The following is a 17,617-nucleotide window of genomic DNA, read 5'->3' as shown; positions in this document are numbered from 1 at the left end:
GAACATAAAAGTTTATGGGTTTGGTTTTTAGACGACACACTCACATGCACACACATGCACACATATATACACACACAATAAATAAATAATAAATACTGATAGCATTCCTGCCTCCTAATGGACACACAGAACTAAAAGAAATGCATATATTTCTGACCTCCGTAACTCCTGAGACCCAGTCCTTTAGTGTTTAATGCTGTTTCAGAGTTTGTGCTGTTAAATCAAAAGGTTATCCATAATACATCTGGCACTATTAATGGGAAAGATCAGGGGTACTCAAAAGACATTTATTCATTATTAATATAGATAATAAAGGATCATTTATGAGCCTTCAGATGAGATTTTTATCATCAAAAGCTTAAAAAGCAAAATTTATTTTTGCTTCAGGACAGACACGGGAGATGTCTATAACGAGAAATGTGGGTGTCAACACAAAGCTGTCAGGTTCGCTCTGTTTCCAGAGATGGCAAATGCTTTATAGCAACAGATTAAAAAGAAAATAAAATTTTGTGCTTTAAATTTCTATCGACAGTCACTTCATGATTTATTCCTGGTTTGTCCTTTATCGAGGTGGCGTGTTGATGTTCTCTGCTCTTTCCTTTTACGTTTGTGGTCTTTGATGCCTAGGGAAATGAAATCAGGAGAAATTCATCACACTCTACAGGGTCCTGGGACTTGTGGCAAACAGCAGAAGTTGACTCAAGAATGTTTACACCTTAGTGAGAGTCACAAGTCCTGTGTTTATTGAACACAAGAAGTGATGAGAAAGGTTGCCTTAAAAATGGGCAATTGTTAAAAAGAGCTGAAAGGAGCTCTAGAGACCTGAAGAACCTCTGGATTTTGAACAAGGCATTTCTGAACTTCTCAGCTTGTGTTACTGAAGCTGATCAAGGTGTGTTTTAAAATATATTTTTAAAAAAGTCACAGAAAGTTTTCAGATTTTACCTTACCTCAGCTTTATAAGTAAGCACTGACCAATCTATTCCCCAAATGAAGTTATGTCTGGAAGAGTTATTGGATTTGGGGCTTGGGGTCCACATTGGTAAGAAAGAGAAAACCAGGGATGTATCACACAGTAAGAGCTACGGACCAGACTCTCAGGAAATGTTTGCTGAGAAATAAGTGTGCATTTCCTGCTTGACCTTGGGTAGTGGTTGAACCAGAGGACACTGGGCCTGTCTTCAAAGAATTTATCCAGAACTAGTATACATAACTAAAAGTGTAGTACTTTGGTTAAGTTTTCTCCTATAAAGAATGTAAAAGGAAGATCCAGGATTGAATGAACTTAGATTATCTTGATTTTAATATTTGTTAACAATAATTTCAAAAGTATGAATTTGGTAAAAACTCCATAGAACTTTGTTCCACCTCTGCTTAGTTAAGATAAAGAGACAAGTGGAGATCATTAAGTCCAACATTCCACTCAAAGTACATAAAACCCAAATAAAACTCACGTTCTATTGCTAGCTTTGTTTGAACATTCTTTGGATCAAGAAGAAACATCAATGCAACTGCCAGTCACTGGAGAGAAAGGAGAGTTAGAGTGCACTAAGAATGCTTATGAAAGAGTCTGGGTGTCATGAGTAAGATTGGCTCTCAACATCCACCCATGCAACCGTCCATCCATCCATCCATCCATCCATCCATCCATCCATCCATGCATGCATCCATCTATCCACCCACCCACTATCCACTGTGCACCCATCCTCCTAATGTCCCCCCCATATGCTGTAGGCAATAAAAAGGTAAAAACACACACCCCTGCTCTTCTTGCATTTGTATTCCTTCCAAATGTTACATAGGTCCTAACAATGAAGCACCCTTAGCACTCAGGGGATTCAAAGCGGGATTGGGTGTTACCTGTCCACTAGAGTGGCAGCAGGATTTCTCTGTAGATATCAGGGATCTGGGGCCATCCTCATCAGCTTTGTTATTGTGAGAGCAAAGAGCATACAGGAAGTAACTGCTCTTCAAAGAGTGCTGTAGCAGGCAAGTGGAGAGCAATAGAAAGCAAAAGTAGCAGGTTCCCCCCTTGTGGTGGTGGGAATGGAGTTTCAGAAAAGGCCTTTTGATCTTTCAAGAAGCAATGGCTTCCTTGTTTCATGCAAGCTGTTCCTCAAAATCAGTTACTTCACTTTTCAAAACTCTTTTCCATAACTTTATAAGCCATTGCAGTAGACCTAGTCTCAACTGGTTTGCTGAAAACCTCTTAAACTTTTACCCTTCAAGTGACTGAATTAAACTTCACCTCCCAGAAAACACCCGTGCAGAGCTGTATCTTCAGTTCATGAAGTCACGACTGTGGTGCGTAAGTTCAAACTATGATAACTGAGTAGTACCAGACAGTCTCTTCTACGAACCTGTTTGCTTTGGATGATGGATTAGTTCTGTCACGTGTTTCTTTCCCAGAGAAGCTGCAGATTGTCTCAACACATCGACAGTCGGAGGGTACATTGTATGGGCCTTTAAAAGAAATTCTTGGGATATTTTCACTGTGTCAAAGCATATTCAAGAATCTTGGTAGAAATGTCTTCTATCCTGAATGCTAATGGGGCGTGACATGATATATGGTCTGTGTAGGGCAGCTTTCCCCCTCTTCAAAATGAAAAGTATCATTTCACCAATATGCTTTAGACAAGAGGTTGTTAATCTTTTTTTTCATAGCATAATGATAAATCTCTGCTAAATAACTGGGTATTAATTTTTTTAAATTGTAGACTTGGTAAATTGAATATAAAGTAAGGAGGTTGACTTTTGCTATTTTTTAATCATGAAAACTTACTGAAAATAAAAGTGTCTCAAATCCATATGTCAAAGAAATGTAGATAAAATAAATCTTAATATAAAATGTCACATTAATCTTTGCAAATATGTTTAAAATGAGTAACATGATAGACTCAGACATAGATAAGTCTAGCCATAACAACAGGATGGTATCCATGGGCTGATCTCTTGTAGAAGTCTGTGGTGCTACAAACCATTTTATTTGTAAAACTGGAAATGCAATATAAGATTTACTCCTTTAACAAGAAACCAGTGTTTGTTTTTTCTTGATGTGTAAATACTCAGTTCTGAGTAGAACTTTAGATAAACACACATGGATTTCATTTTCAGTTGACAGAAGATACTTTCTGCCTCTACTCTCCATATTTAGGAAGCAATAAAAGTCTTGCTTAACAATAAGAAGCTGAAAGCTATAGGAACATGTATCTTCTTAATGAGCAGAAATGGACAACCAGGCTAAGGAAGTACTGGTAAATCTCATCTTTGGTAAATAAAGCCCGGTGGTTTACCAACTTCTTCACTCAAAGCTAAATTCTCAGGTACAACTTAGACCCGCACATCTGTGTACTGTAAAGGGAACATTGACAGTTCACTTTTGTCCAGAGGGTCTTCCAGGTGGATTTCCTGAAACCTGTTCACCTCCTCCTTGCACTCTCAGCCACTGCAGCAGTAGAAACATCTCCGAATTTTTACCTGCAATAGGATTTTTCCAAAGGCTCCACACCATTTAAAGTTCAGTCTTTGGCTGACTGTGGTGGTGCAGGCCTTGGAAATGGGTAGACCACTCTGAGTTCCAGGCCAGCCTGGTCTATGCAGTGAATTCTAGGCTATACTGTGATGCTGTCGCCTAGAACAAAAATTCAATCCTTCATGTCAAAACATTATTCCTGGGTCTTCACTCATGAGTTCTTGCAGTGGGAAACCTCTGCTTACTGGACTAGTTTCTATGGTTAGCCTTCAACTTCAATACCCTCAGCAAGGCAGGGGTGTGATGAATGAGGAGCCCTTATCCATTCTTGGTGGATTAGGATGGCTGTTATGGAGACAATATGGAGGTTCCATAAGATATTCAAATTAGAACTGCTGAGTGATCCAGCCATCCCAGTACTGCATATACAGCCAAAGGAAACAAAGTCACTTTGTCAGAGACATCTGTACTCCCTCGCTATGGGATGCTCTGTATGTCAAATGTGTTGCTCTGATTGGTTAATAAATAAAACACTGATTGGCCAGTAGCCAGGCAGGAAGTATAGGTGGGACAAGGAGGAGAATTCTGGGAAGTGGAAGGCTGAGTCAGAGAGACACTGCCAGCTGCCGCCATGACAAGAAACATGTAAAAGATACCGGTAAGCCACAAGCCATGTGACAACTTATAGATTAATAGAAATGGGTTAATTTAAGATATAAAAACTAGATAACAAGAAGCCTGATGCGGCCATACAGTTTATAAGTAATATAAGTCTCTGTGTGTTTACTTGGGTCTGAGTGGCTGTGGGACTGGTGGGTGAGAGAGATTTGTTCTGACCGTGGGCCAGACAAGACAAGGAAAACTCCAGCTTTTATGGCACTTTTTCCAATAACTAGCTAAGCAGCTGAGAATAGCCTAAATGTTCCTAAACTTATGGTTAAAAGAAATGTGGTTTATATACACACACTAGAATACTCTTTAGGTATAGAAGAATGAAATCCTGTAATTTGCTACAACATGGATGGAACTAGAGACTGTTATGTTAGGTAAACCAACCCAGGTACAGAAACACAAGGCACTTGCCAACTCTGTGATACTTTTTACTGGATGCAACTTTTAGGAACACAAGCTTCTTTCTTTTCTTGTTAAAATTTCCGTGGCCATGTTAAAGCTCACTGAAAGCGACACTTGCCTGTGATTTTGTGGTCAAGGGTTTCCAGCTTTGTTGGACTAAGTATGCATGTGTAACATTTTCACAACAAAGCCTGTTCAATGGAGTTGGATAGCCTCATTTAGCGTACCTCATAAACCCCATTGATAAGCAGTTGTCATTTTAAAGATGGCTCCTTTGGAGTCTGCTTCCCTCAGAAGATTATGCCTGTGGTCCATTAACTTCATTACAACTGGTCATAAGCCTAGGCCTGTACATCTTTTCTACCTTCTGTTATCCTCGGATAACCCCCCCCCCCATTAGACATGTATGTAAAACACAGTTGCTAATAAAATGTAAAGTGGAAGGACATAAGAATGAATGAGGAATTTATGAATAATGTAAAAATCTCTATAATACAATCCCTTCTTAGGATAGTCGTCACGTCATGTGGTGTTTACAAAGAAGGCTGAACTGCACAGAAGGGACAAGAGTGGGTAATTGTACGTTACCACGTACAAGTGTTTCCTGGTTTCTTTGTTTTTTTTTTTAAATGAAAGTTTCCATGTTCAAATTCAGAAGTAAACCTGTGTGTTCCTGTGTGCTTATCGATACACAAGGGAGTGGGGAGCTGATCTGAAAGTGAAACACTGACCTCCACTTACTATCCTGTTTTCCATGCAGTGCTCACCAGTTTTCAATGGGCCCCGTCTTGGCTTCCCCACTATGAATGGACTCACCAGATTAACAAGGCACAGTGGTTCTAAGAGCCTGAAAGACTTCTAACAAGCCAGCTAGGTCATTTCCCTTTACTTCAAGTGCAGCATCAGAGTGGATTTAACATTTAAATATGTTTCCCAAACATTCAGGATTGCTGTATCACATTCCTTAGAAACTTCCACAGAGAGTTATGATTCAATGGAACTTGGTTGAAATAAGTATAATTAAGGTAGATTGTACTTTCTACAAGTGGACCCTGATGATGAGCATATACAAGGTCCCGTTTAATGCTGGGAGCCAAGGGAGGCATCTGTGAAAATTTGACATTAGACTTGAAGTCTGAAAGACAGCAAAGTGAAGAAAGGAACAAGAGAATATACTTTTTTCTGCTGTTATGATTTTAATATTCTACCTTTGAAACATTAGTTCTCAGTAACATGCCCCCTTTACTAATATTTACTCCTATCTGTCTATCATTTTCAGGTGGGAAATATATATAAATACACAAATATAGTAATGGGTTCTAATAAGACAGGTGTATAGTGGCAAATAAGATTCTTTTGTGTGTGTGTGTGGGGGACGCATATGTTAGTGCATGTGTATGCCTATCTGTGTGTGTGTGGGGGGAGGTTGCACATGTTCATTTGTGTGTGTTGTGTGTGTGGGCGTGCACATGCTTGTGCATGTGTGTGCCCACATGAATGTGTGTTATTGACAAGAACCAATGCCTTGGGCTAATGGAATTGGCAAAGCCTTCTTCCAGGTGAGCCTCAAAGGCACGGCAAAACCTTCCTTTGGTCCAAGTATGAGTGTTTAGGAGTGATTTACCAGTGTGTAAAAAAACTGTACTTCCCTCCTGTAGGATGATTGCAACCTAAGAGTGTTCCCTTACACAGACCCCATCTAGAGACCAGCCACGCCCTCCCCCATCTGCTCTACATAACGAACTAGCCTGGGGCTATTGCATAATTGTACTGCTCCATCAGAGTGAGCATGGCCCGCTTGATCCTAGACTTTCTGTACATGGGCCTGTCTGTCCTTTCTGCATTCTCTCGTCACCCCAGTCAGGTTTCCAGGACCAAGCCATGCTAGAAGGAGTTCTTGGTGCCTGTGGAGGTCAGAAGAGGGCACTGGGTATCTGGGGTTACAGATAGTTGTGAGCTTCTCTGTGGGTACGTAGAACCAAACCTGGGGCCTCTGCAATAGCAGCAAGTGCTTTTAAGTGCTAAGCCTCTCTCCAGCTCCTGCTTCCCACTTTTAGAGGCAGAATCTCTCGTTGGCCCGGAAATCCTCCAAGTGAGCTAGATGAACTTTTCTGGGATTGTGAGCATGTACCACCATGCCTACCCTTGTCTGTGGGTTCTCACTTCTTCATGTGTGTGAAGCAAGCACTTCAGCAACCGAGGTATCCTTTGGTCATTGGGGTCATAGCTTTCAAGGGGAGGTTGGGACCTCAGCCTCTTACTTTTTTCCATACCCACCTCATGCCGTCAGGGGAACTTATCTCTTCTGCTATGTGCTTGTACTAAAACAACGGCCAATTAGTCATGGACTAAAATACACAAAACTGCCAGGAAAAAACAGCCCTCTTCTTTTATGTTTCCAGTTTGATTTATCTCAAGTATTTGTTATGGCAATGAAAAGCCGACTAACATAATTCCATGCATATGCATTCATGTGTTTATTTTGCATCGTTTTACACATTATCCCCTAATGATTGCTATAGCCATGAGAATGTGTCTCTCCTATCTCCATCTACTGGTAGCATAACGGGGAGAGAGCCCAGCTGCTGTGTATGAAATCCACTATGGCCTGTATCTGAGAAGCACTCTTACCAGGTTAGAGACTGGGTGTGGGGCGTGGTGGGGACACAGAAAGAGGACACCTTGTTTGTAAACTTTCCATGGCCTCTCTAAGCTTTCTTAGGTCTGCATTGCAGTATAAGATGTTGCAGTCTGACCTTTCTTCTTTGCCCGGGCTTTGCACCTGCACTGGAGTCTGACAATCACCTCTGCCTCCCTGTCTTCCTGTCTTTTCTTTCTATTTATAAATCTCTAGCATAGAAGAACATAGTGAAAGCTTGTGAGAGGACTCAGGTAAACACAATAGCATTAGTTTGGCAATATTTCTCCATTAGTGAGGCGGCAAAGAGACGGGATCTCTCACACATGGCTGGTAAGAGTATTATGTGCAGCAATTCTGTCAACGCTTGGCAGTTCCTTAAAAATCAAAGCACATAATTACCACAGGACTGAGTGATTACATGTATCCCGGAGAAATAAAAACATGTCATCACAAGGAAATTTCTGCATAAAACTGTCGATGGCACCTTTATTTAAAGTGTCCCCAAACTGAAAAGAACCCATATGTCCTACAATGGGCAAACACTTTAAAAAAAACTGTAGTACATTCACTCCATAGATATTCGGACATTAAAAAGAACTACAAAAAGAATAGAAAACAATTAACGCACATAACTTGAATCTCTAGACAATTACAGTGAATGAAAAAAAGTCAGTCACAGGAGGTGATATGCTGTATTATTCCATTTGTATAAGATTCCTGAAATGATGCTATGAGTCAAGTGGAGAACACACTGGTGTTCGAGAGAGTTAAAATGAAGCCCGGACTTCAGGGACTGAGGCAGTGCTCTGAAGGGCAACTTAGGGGGTCATGTGGTAAGGAATACATTCTGAATCTTGGCAGTATCTATCCATTTCCTTTCGTAAAGATTATTCTAATATATGTCCACTGCTCTTTGTAAAGGATACACCAGATATCACCATCTCTCAACCTCCGCAGTGTATTATGTCCACTTGTAGACCCTTTACCCAGTTAGAAAATGGATAGCGACATAGCTCTCATGTATATGTTACATATGAAATTAAATGTGTGTGTGTGTGTGTGTGTGTGTGTGTGTGTAGATTTAAAGACCATTTGTGTTTCTGTTTCTCTGTGATGCCCACAAATATTTTTCAAACTCAATTCTTTGCTTCCCGGATGCCATTATGTGACCTGACCTGTTTGCTTTGCCCTTCTCACCACGATGGACTGAATTCCCTCCAGGATAGACTCACTCTCTCTGCCATGATGGACTGAATTCCCTCTGTGATGGGCTGACATTCCTCCATGATGGGCTGAATCTCCATCATAATGGACGGAATCTCTGCTATAATGGGTTGAATCCCTTCTGTGATGAGCTGATTCTTCTGTGATGGATTAAATCTCTGCCACAATGGATCCAACCCACTGAAACTGTGACCAAAATAAGTCTGTCTTTTTAAGTGGTTGTGCCAGGGGTTTTATTACAATGACACAGAAGTAATGATTATATAGTTCTTGAATTTTAAAATTACATTTTAATTTAGTGTGTGCACATAAGTGTGCACGTGCACCCTGGTGTCTTGGGTGTGCATGTGGAAGCCAAAAGACAACTTGCAGGAGTTGGGTCTCTCATTCCACCATGTGGGTACTAGGGATTGAACTTTGGTAGGCAGTCTTGACAGCAGGCACTCTACCCTCAAAGCTATCGTCCCAGTCATGTTGTTGGTTTTATAATTAAATTCTATCTCTGGTTTCTCTTAGAACCTGTAAGTATGTGACATACTTTCTCATCAAAGGGTGGATTCTTAAAAGTGACTGCACATTCCCTGTTGAGCCTCCATGGTAGACTACTGAATTCTAGAGCATTACATTTCCACACAACATATCAGGACACATTCATGGCAGCCACTCTCTATATTTTGAAGCTAATGTGATCTGTCAATCTTCCTTTTGGTCATGTGAGGTTGGACCATGGGGTCTCTGTGGGGTCACTCTGCCTGTGTGTGACTCATAAACCTTGTTGTCACTAGTTCCTTAGAGGGGCTCCTGTAACACTTACTCTTTGTCAGATCCAAAGTGTAACTCGAATCTTAAATGGTCTTATTGATTAAAAAAACAAACAAACCTGGAACCAGATATTGGGGTGAAAGCTGAAAGATCAGAGAAGCAAAACAAGCCACAGCCAACCTCACCTTGCCTACTCCTCAGCCTATCTTGTTTCCAGGAATCCTGAGACTGAAAGCTTCTGAGTCTTCACCCCTGAGGGTCTCAGGTGAACTGCTGCTTAGTTCCTGTCTCCTCACACCTTATATACCATTCTCTACCCAGTCATGTCACTTCCTGGGATTAAAGGCATATGTGCTTTCTAAGCAAAGGCATGAGATCTCAGGTATTGGGATTAAAGGCATGTGTCACCACTACCTGACTCTGTTCCCAGTGTGGCCTTAAACTCACAGAGATCCAGATGGATCTCTGCCTCCTAAGTGATAGGATTAAGGGTGTGTGCCACCACTGTCTGGCCTCTATGTCTAATTTAGTGGCTGGCTCTGTCCTCTGATCCCCAGATAAGTTTATTAGGGTACACAATATATCATCACATTTAGGGTATACAATATGTCATCACACCAAAGAAAACTCCATTTCCTCAAATTCTGGTGTTTAAACAAAAAACAACATTCCTCAGGAACTTGTGACGCTAGTTTCTCTCTACCAAAGAAGTCATTTCCTTTATCACTGGCAGAAGGGACAAATGGCTGTCTCTGGTGCCTATTAGCATACCAAAGTACATGCTGGCCTCTAGACTTCCTCAACATAACAAATACCTAGCTCTTCTCACTTTCACCTACCCTAAACTTTTTCAGCTCATGGGTTTCCCTCCCTGAAGCTTCTCATTATAACCCTGCTATTTCAGCTTTGCTTTCTTTATGGCCCTCTCCCCCCACCCCATCTGTACTCTCTTTGTCTTCATCTCTCATTCCTCCACTGCTTTCTCTCTCTACTCTGCTCCTGCTTCTCTCCTGGCCAGATCCAGTCTGCTGGCCATGTTCAGTCTACTATTTCCTTTCTCTGCTCTAGACTCTTCCAGATTCCTCTGATGTTCTCTCTCTTGTATCTACAATAAGAACCTCCCCTTTAACCGTACCATAGGCACATCATCAGTTTGTACACTTTTAGGACAAGCATGGGCATGGGTTGTCCTCAGGAACCCAGCATGAGAAATTTTACATTTTTTTCACTTTTTTTCTTTTTCTTCTTTGGAAAACTTGTCCTAGTTCATTAAAGGTCAAGATTTAAGGTGTCATGAGGTTGTATTGTGCTCTATGCAAAACTGAAACCTCTCATTGTCGCTTTTGGGGGTTACATTCCTTGTTCTCTTTCTCATCCATCCCCTTTGATGGCTAGCCATTGTCCTCAGATTGTCTTCTCCCTCTTAACAGCTTGCTTCCAACAGAAGACTTAGTAAGATCATTCACACTGAGGTATGACTGGTGGATTACAGCTAAGCTGTAACTCTGCTGGGAGCCTTGGGATGCTAACGTGTTCTGAACCTGAAGCTGGAGAGGAAGCAGAGATGTTGATGATATAGACAGCACATTAGAGTGATGTCCAGCCAATAAACATTTTTACATTCTAGAAATCTGAACATGTAGGTGGCATCTATTCTCACCGCTCTTCCACAAGAACCTGTCCTTGTTAGGGGCTGTGGAAGAGGCCAGATTCTAAGCAAAATGGACATGGGTTGATAGTTCCAGGATGCTATTCACAGGCAGTGTTCCAAATCATAAGCAGATGCATGAGAGGAAGCAGTAACAGTTCATTTAACTTTCTCCTTTCAGTTACTCTTATTGGGGCATCTGGGTGATGTTTCTCTTCCTTAATACAGCATCATTTGCTCTGCATTTACATACTGCTTCATGGGTTCCTATATTTTTAGAAAACAAAATTTTTAGTGAAAATTTATTAGAACCAAGAAAGGCTCAAGCAAAACAATAAAGAATAATTCCATAGTAAAGCACCTTTTATCAGGAGCTGGGGAGATGACCCAGTAGATAAAGTGCCTGCTGTGTAAGCATGAAGACCTGAGCCAGGTTCCTCAGCATCCACATAAAAATCAGGCTTAGTGGTGTGTGTCTGTAATCCCAGCTCTGGGATGGTAAAGACAGATGGATCTCTGGGGCTAGACAGTATAGCCAATCAGAATGCCAAGTTCAGTGAGAGCTCTTGTCTCGAGAAATAAGATGGAGAAAGCTGCCTCCACGCACATGCACACACAAGTGCATATGCACCAATACACCCACCCACAGAGTACTACATTATATCATAAGTGTTAATGAACTGTCCATTCTGGCAACTCTAACAAAATAGATTAAGTGGTTTATAAGCAACAGAAACTGATGTCTCATAGTCCCGAGCCTGGGACTCATGAGTTCCTGCTACTGGTTCATGGATGATGTCTTCTTTCTCCGTCCTCACTGGGCAGAAGTGACAAGCAGTGTCTCTGGAGTCTTAAACATGCCCCAACCTCGCTCATGATCTAATTGCCACCCATAGACCCCCAGCTCCTAACACCATCATTGATGGGCTAGGATTTTTGTCCTAGAATTGGGGGGGGGGTGATTCTCAGAGGAGCATAACCATGAAGTCTGTGCACTGAATTGTGCTTTTCTCCTCTTTGTTACAGCCTGAGTCCTCCTCCTGCATCTCCTTGGAGCTTCAGTTGGTTTCTTGGGCTGCATTTTCCTATTCTGGTTCTTCTCTCATTGTTCCGTTTTCCAGATGTGGTCCTGTTTTGTATTTACTCCAAGTTTTTTTTTTAAAGCTGTTTATAAAAATCACATCAATTGTTTCTTTCTCTTTGCCTCCTCGAGAGAAACTGCAATTTGCAAAAGGCTTAATTAGTATCTCTCAGAATTTGATGCACTTTAGGATTTTAATATGTACCATTAGTACAACATAATCTCTAGGTTTCTTAGTTCCTCCAAATAGTCTTTCTCAAACCAAGGTCCCCCATACAGTTTCGCTTTCTTAAAATATTTCTCTCTAAAAGAAATTTGAAAAAAAAAGCCCAGATAAACATTATTACTACATCAAAGTTGCAAGCTCATCCCATGCCACCATTTAGCATTGTGGTTGATTTAAGCATTTTTTAAAGTGAATTCTGAAACTCATTTGGATGTTGTTTTCATAATAAGCCGTTTTAATGATCACATATGTTGCTCTTTTAAGGGCCCATTTCATAATGGAAAGAATACACTCTGGACTATATTGGGGATTTGATTCATGCGCTTCCTTCCTCCTTATGCACTAAACTGTTTATTAATCAGTCTGCCTACACGGTCTGTTTTCGTTCACTTTGATTTCTTTGTGTTTAAAGTTCAGGCTTTAAATTTTTAGTACTAAAAATGAAGACAACTGCTTTGAGTTGTTTGTTTGTTTATTACTCCAACTAGATATCTAAATAGTTCCAGGCTTCGGAGGGAAGAAAGAAAAGATGAGAGCGAGACCTGTCAGCACATTGGCTTAATGTTCGTGGAGCCCCTCAGAATGAGCCAAACTGTCTGCCATTGCACGCCAAAGGCATTTGCTTAGTGGTATGGATTTTTTTAAAGTAGGTACCTTAAATGGTACCTTTTATGTGTTGTGGCTGTTATTCAGAGAGGTGTCCACCCACGCCCCTCTCCCAGTGTGTTCAGTTAAAGACTGAGGCTGCTGTCCTGTCCATGATGAGGACACAGTTCTATGAAGCACTAAGATGCCAGAATCCCCCCGGTGTTCACTTTATTTATGCACATAACAGTTTTCCACATACCTTGCACACCTGTCACATTTTTTGGTGGGATGCCCCCATGCAAGATGGCAGGATAGAGAGTATGCTCAAATACCGAGAATATTTAGGAAGGCCATTTCTCCTTCTGTCCGACAGTTCATTTGAGAGAGGAAAATGTATCTGTAGTAGTCTGAAAAAAAAAAAAACAGTCCAAAGTCTGGGGAGTTAGCTGTTGGCTAGTGGTTTGTTCCCCTGTGACTGGAATACAGGGAATCAGAGACCCTGGACAAAGATGAGAGAAAGTGTAAGAAGAGTCTTTGTCAAGTTCTAAAGATCATTAAGATGGAAGCTAACATGGCCGCGTGATCAAAAACAAAAGTGCTTGAAACAGGGGACCTTTTCCCATGGAGTCTAAAGACATGACAGACCACAGTGTGTGTGATCTGCTTTTCCCCTTTTAGCCACTCTGGACTTGTCTGGTAATAATATCCATTGGTTGCTGTCACCGCCTCCCACCTGGATGTATCGAGACACATGTAGTAGGATTTATTTATTCATTGCCATGTGGGTATACACAGAACTTCAGCTCTTTTATTTCTCAGTCACTGACATGATTGTCCTCATTGGTACTTGGTAATGGTGATGCTGGTGGGAAACACATTTGGAACCAGTCAATGTCACTCTTGGTCGGATTCCACCACTCTATTAATTCTAATAATATTCTTTGAAGGATTCAATTCTTGTCTCGGTGTTCTTTATCATCTCTTAGAGTCGAGCTAACATACTTCCAATATGTTTTATTATTTCTTACCTTGGCAAGTGTAGTTTAGTAATGATTAAATTGAAAATATGCTTACAATTATGCCTTTAAGTGTCTGGAAGTTTGCAAAATATCTAAGACAAATTTATTTATAGTTGTATGTGTCTGGGTGTTCTATAGATAGGATAGTGGTATTTGTCTGGCTAAAAAAAGTAACTCACAATTCAACGTGTGGTTGCATGTTTGTTCCATTAATCTGTTTGTCTTTATTTCATTTCAGTAGAACGGAACCATGTTGCCACAGCTCAGGTCTTCATGTTTGGTTCTGTGCATAGTATGATCAAGAGTGAAAACCCTTCCTGAATTTCTACAGCTTTTGTGTGTTTCTCCTTTGCTTCATTTGGGCAACTCTTGCTTTGTAAATAAAGTAACCATTAGAATTGTCACTAGAAAATTTAAAGCACCACTTTTAACATATGTCCAAACATTGCAATGTACACATCCACAATTTGTGCATTATAAAAATTATTACTTAAGAATACAACATATTTTCAACATCAGAATATCACTGTACACATTATTCATAGCTATAACCTTTGTTCTTTATGGCTTATGTTAAATGTTTCTCTTTTTACATCTTCAGTTTTTGGCTATTATATTTTGAAAAACATAAACAGTTGTCTGTTGCTCCCCAGGTTCAGATTGCTCCGTAGTGGAGACAACACCTTAGTTTCTGTCAATCACTTTTGTGTGGATCCTCACAACTAAGCCAAACACTTCCATTTCCTTATTCAATTTTCTCATTTTTTAATTTCATTGTCACAAATTTGGCATATATCACGTATAGTTTCTTCAAATTATAGCATTTTCCTAAAATTAAAGAGAATCTTAAAAATAAATACCCAAAGTTAATTAGGTTTTGCTTTCATTTTAGATGTAGCAAAACCCAGTTCAAACCATAAACAAGGGCTTAGAGATGAATTTCATTTTCTCATAGGAACACAAATCACTTTTTAATCAAACTTTTTTTGTTGTCATATGATGATTTACTTAACATTGTGCTCTCTAAAGTGGTTGTAAGATCAAAACTAACACGTGTTTCTATAAAATTCTCCTTCCTGCTTGGCCCTATACAGAAAGTTCTTCATGTAGTCTTAATTGTTCTGAGGAAAATATCATTGCTATGACACAGCTGAACTCCACCACCCAATCATCACACACATCTGTTGTGAAGAATAAGACTGTTCCTGACTTGGAACACAACAAGAAAATGGAACACTTAGTCCTTGTAGGGCAGTTGTGTTGTCTTCTTGCTGAAAGGAAGGATCTTCTGCACCGGGTACAATCCCTGCTCTTGCTGTGACGTGACTGTCCCTGACATCAGCATGTTCACCCCTCATAGACCAGGGAAGCAGACATCATGTTCAGAGTCCTTGGACACAGCACTCAAAGTATGCCCTCTGTTTCTAAACTAATGCTGTGCCATCTGTGAACCCTAGGTCCACAAGACAGAGATGCCCACATGGACACATGACCTGTTTTGGTCCTGGGTATGTGCCATTGGAAGAATTAGGTACAGTCACATATTCCAGGTTTTTATCCCCATATTCCATGTACAGCCATACATTTTTGGTTACATACATCATTTTTAACAGTGATTTTTCTGTACCTACATTCTGAATATTGAATATTTAGCTTTCATTCTTTATTTAACAAGTGCTGTCTCTCTAGGCTTTAGTGACACACTGTGCTAACTAAAAGCTGGGACTGAAGGCCATGTGCCTCTTGTCCAGGTCTAAAGTCAGGACCGGTGATCTTCTCAGATCTCAGCCTGCCTTACAGATCCCTTCCTGCGGCTGCAGGGTCACACTAGCCATCCTGCCCTCTCACCATCTGTCCTGATTTCTGTCACAACAGGCCCCGTGGAAGGTGCTTGCACTCTCAATCCAGTATTAACACATTTGGGAAGCAGAGTAGCTGGGAAATGCAAACTGGCTCCTTGGTTCTTGCCCCTCATGTTCCAACCTTCCTGCAGTTGGCAAGAACAGCTTAGCAAAGCAAGGTCATTTGGCCTTTGGCCCTTGGAAACCTTCTGTAGAAAGATGGTGTGATGATACAGGAATGTGATTCTCCTCCCTTTCTTCTTTTCTATCAGATTTTTTTCCCCACCATCTTTATGGGTGGAGAGCAGAGGAAATTTCTCCTGTTTTCCTGAATAAAAGTACTCATGATTTATTTCCTTGCTTAGTCTTCTTGTAACACAAGAGCTGGAAAGACTTAAATGTTTTCCTTTCTCAGTGTGCCAGCTGTTCAGGCCACGCCCCCATACTCTGCTCCAATAAACTGTGTCTATGAAGAAGCGGTGGAACTCTCTCGCCTCTCATCTCTGTAGTTACTCAAAGTTACAGCCCATCAAGTTCAAGTGAAGGGCTCCTTAGCACAGAACACCAGGCAGGCTTCACTCTCAGGGCTTCTGATTCAGTGTGCTGGAGGAGGACCTGACCACTCCCACCTTGGACAGGACCCAGTGATGGTAAGGTCTCTGGAGGACCACAGGGGCAGGACACTCAACAGCATTCTTAAACATGTCCAAATGTCCCCCCATCCTCAGTAGTTGGAGACCTTATTCAGATCAGAGAAAGTGTTAATGTATGGGGAAAAGTAACAGTAAGTTTACTTTTCCAAAGTGTCCCAACCCTCTGCAAAGCACTTGGTTTAAATGCAGTCTTCCTATGGTATTCTATGGACTCTGTCCCAAGACTCCTGCAGATGCCCAATTCCGAGTCTATGCAATCTCTTCCTGAAAAAAAAAATACAACATTTGGACATCCTGCTACATAATGTAAATCAGTTTTACGTGACTTATCTCTCAAAGCATAAGTTCTGTGTAAATAGCTGCCACGGTGCGTGTCTGAATGTGTTTTGGATAACTATGACCTCTCTTTATGAGCGTTTTTAATTTGTGGTTGGTTAGATCCATGGATATACAACCCATAGACAGGGAGCATGAATGTACCAGCTGCAGTTAAGTACAGTGTAACTATAAAATGGTGAAGAAGTCAACATTACTCCTTTGCATCTGGGCTCTACTCAACTATGACACTTTCTTTGTGTAGTTGACAGTTCAGTGACATATTCCTTCACCACAACATTTACCAGATCTAAAAAAAATAAATAAAACACAGGAGACTTTTCTAGGTTTTTTTTTTTTTAATTTTAGCCTTTTCAATACAAGGTTTCTTTGTGTAATAGCTCTGGCTGACTGTCCCAGAACTTGCTCTGTAGATCAGGCTGGCCTTGAACTCACAGAGATCTGCCTATCTTTGCCTCCCAAGTGCTGGGATTAAAAGTATGTGCCACTACCACCTGGCTTCTAGGTTCTGTTTTAAACTCTACTGAATAGAAACTTTGCAAAAACCCATCTTCCTGCTTTGGAAGCCATCCTCCACCTCTCTGGTAACAATGGAGTGACACTGTCGTTGATGACTTAATTATGACTCCCTGTGGGGAAAATGTTAAAGAAAATGATTGGAAGACAGAAAGCATTTCTTTAAATTCAGATGCAGAGCCACAGTGTGGAAGACCTATCCCTTTAAAAACAGAATTATGTCCTTTACTCTGTCTTTCTATGGAAGATCTTTTTATGCAGGTGAGGACTTTCAGAATCCACTTAGCTCTATTGTTTCCCAAATAATCCACAATTGCAGGTCCACAGACTTTGTGAATCATGCCAAAGCAGAAGTAGGACTAAATTTCTTTGTTTTCCAAACCTCATTATTAAGTTTAGTTTTTTAAAATTTCCTAATTTAAATGGGGGCTTCTCACCCTCATTTAGTTAGAAGAGGTGGGACCGACCATCAAACCCTCCTACCACCAAATACCTTGGCTGCTTTACATATAATGGCCCATCAGATAACTGAGACT

The 17,617-nt window shown here is 40.8% G+C and overlaps 1 long non-coding RNA gene across 2 annotated transcripts; it reads right to left on the bottom strand.

The window, feature by feature from the left end:
- Positions 1-336: 336 nt before the first annotated feature.
- Positions 337-8,473, bottom strand: LOC131910370 (uncharacterized). Of its 2 annotated transcripts, none has more exons than XR_009379118.1 (4): positions 8,363-8,473; positions 3,478-3,631; positions 1,455-1,521; positions 337-623 (listed from the first exon to the last, which is right to left on the bottom strand). It is a non-coding gene; the product is annotated as an uncharacterized LOC131910370 (long non-coding RNA). The 2 variants fall into 2 exon arrangements; XR_009379117.1 differs by lacking the exon at positions 3,478-3,631 and adding an exon at positions 2,361-2,463 and having other exon boundaries at positions 8,363-8,463.
- Between the last annotated feature and the right edge of the window lie 9,144 nt (positions 8,474-17,617).

Source organism: Peromyscus eremicus, chromosome 5 (genome assembly GCF_949786415.1).
Source record: "Peromyscus eremicus chromosome 5, PerEre_H2_v1, whole genome shotgun sequence".
NCBI lineage: Eukaryota > Metazoa > Chordata > Mammalia > Rodentia > Cricetidae > Peromyscus > Peromyscus eremicus.
The sequence above is the reverse complement of the archived record's forward strand: the minus strand, read 5'-3'. Positions and strand labels throughout refer to the sequence as shown.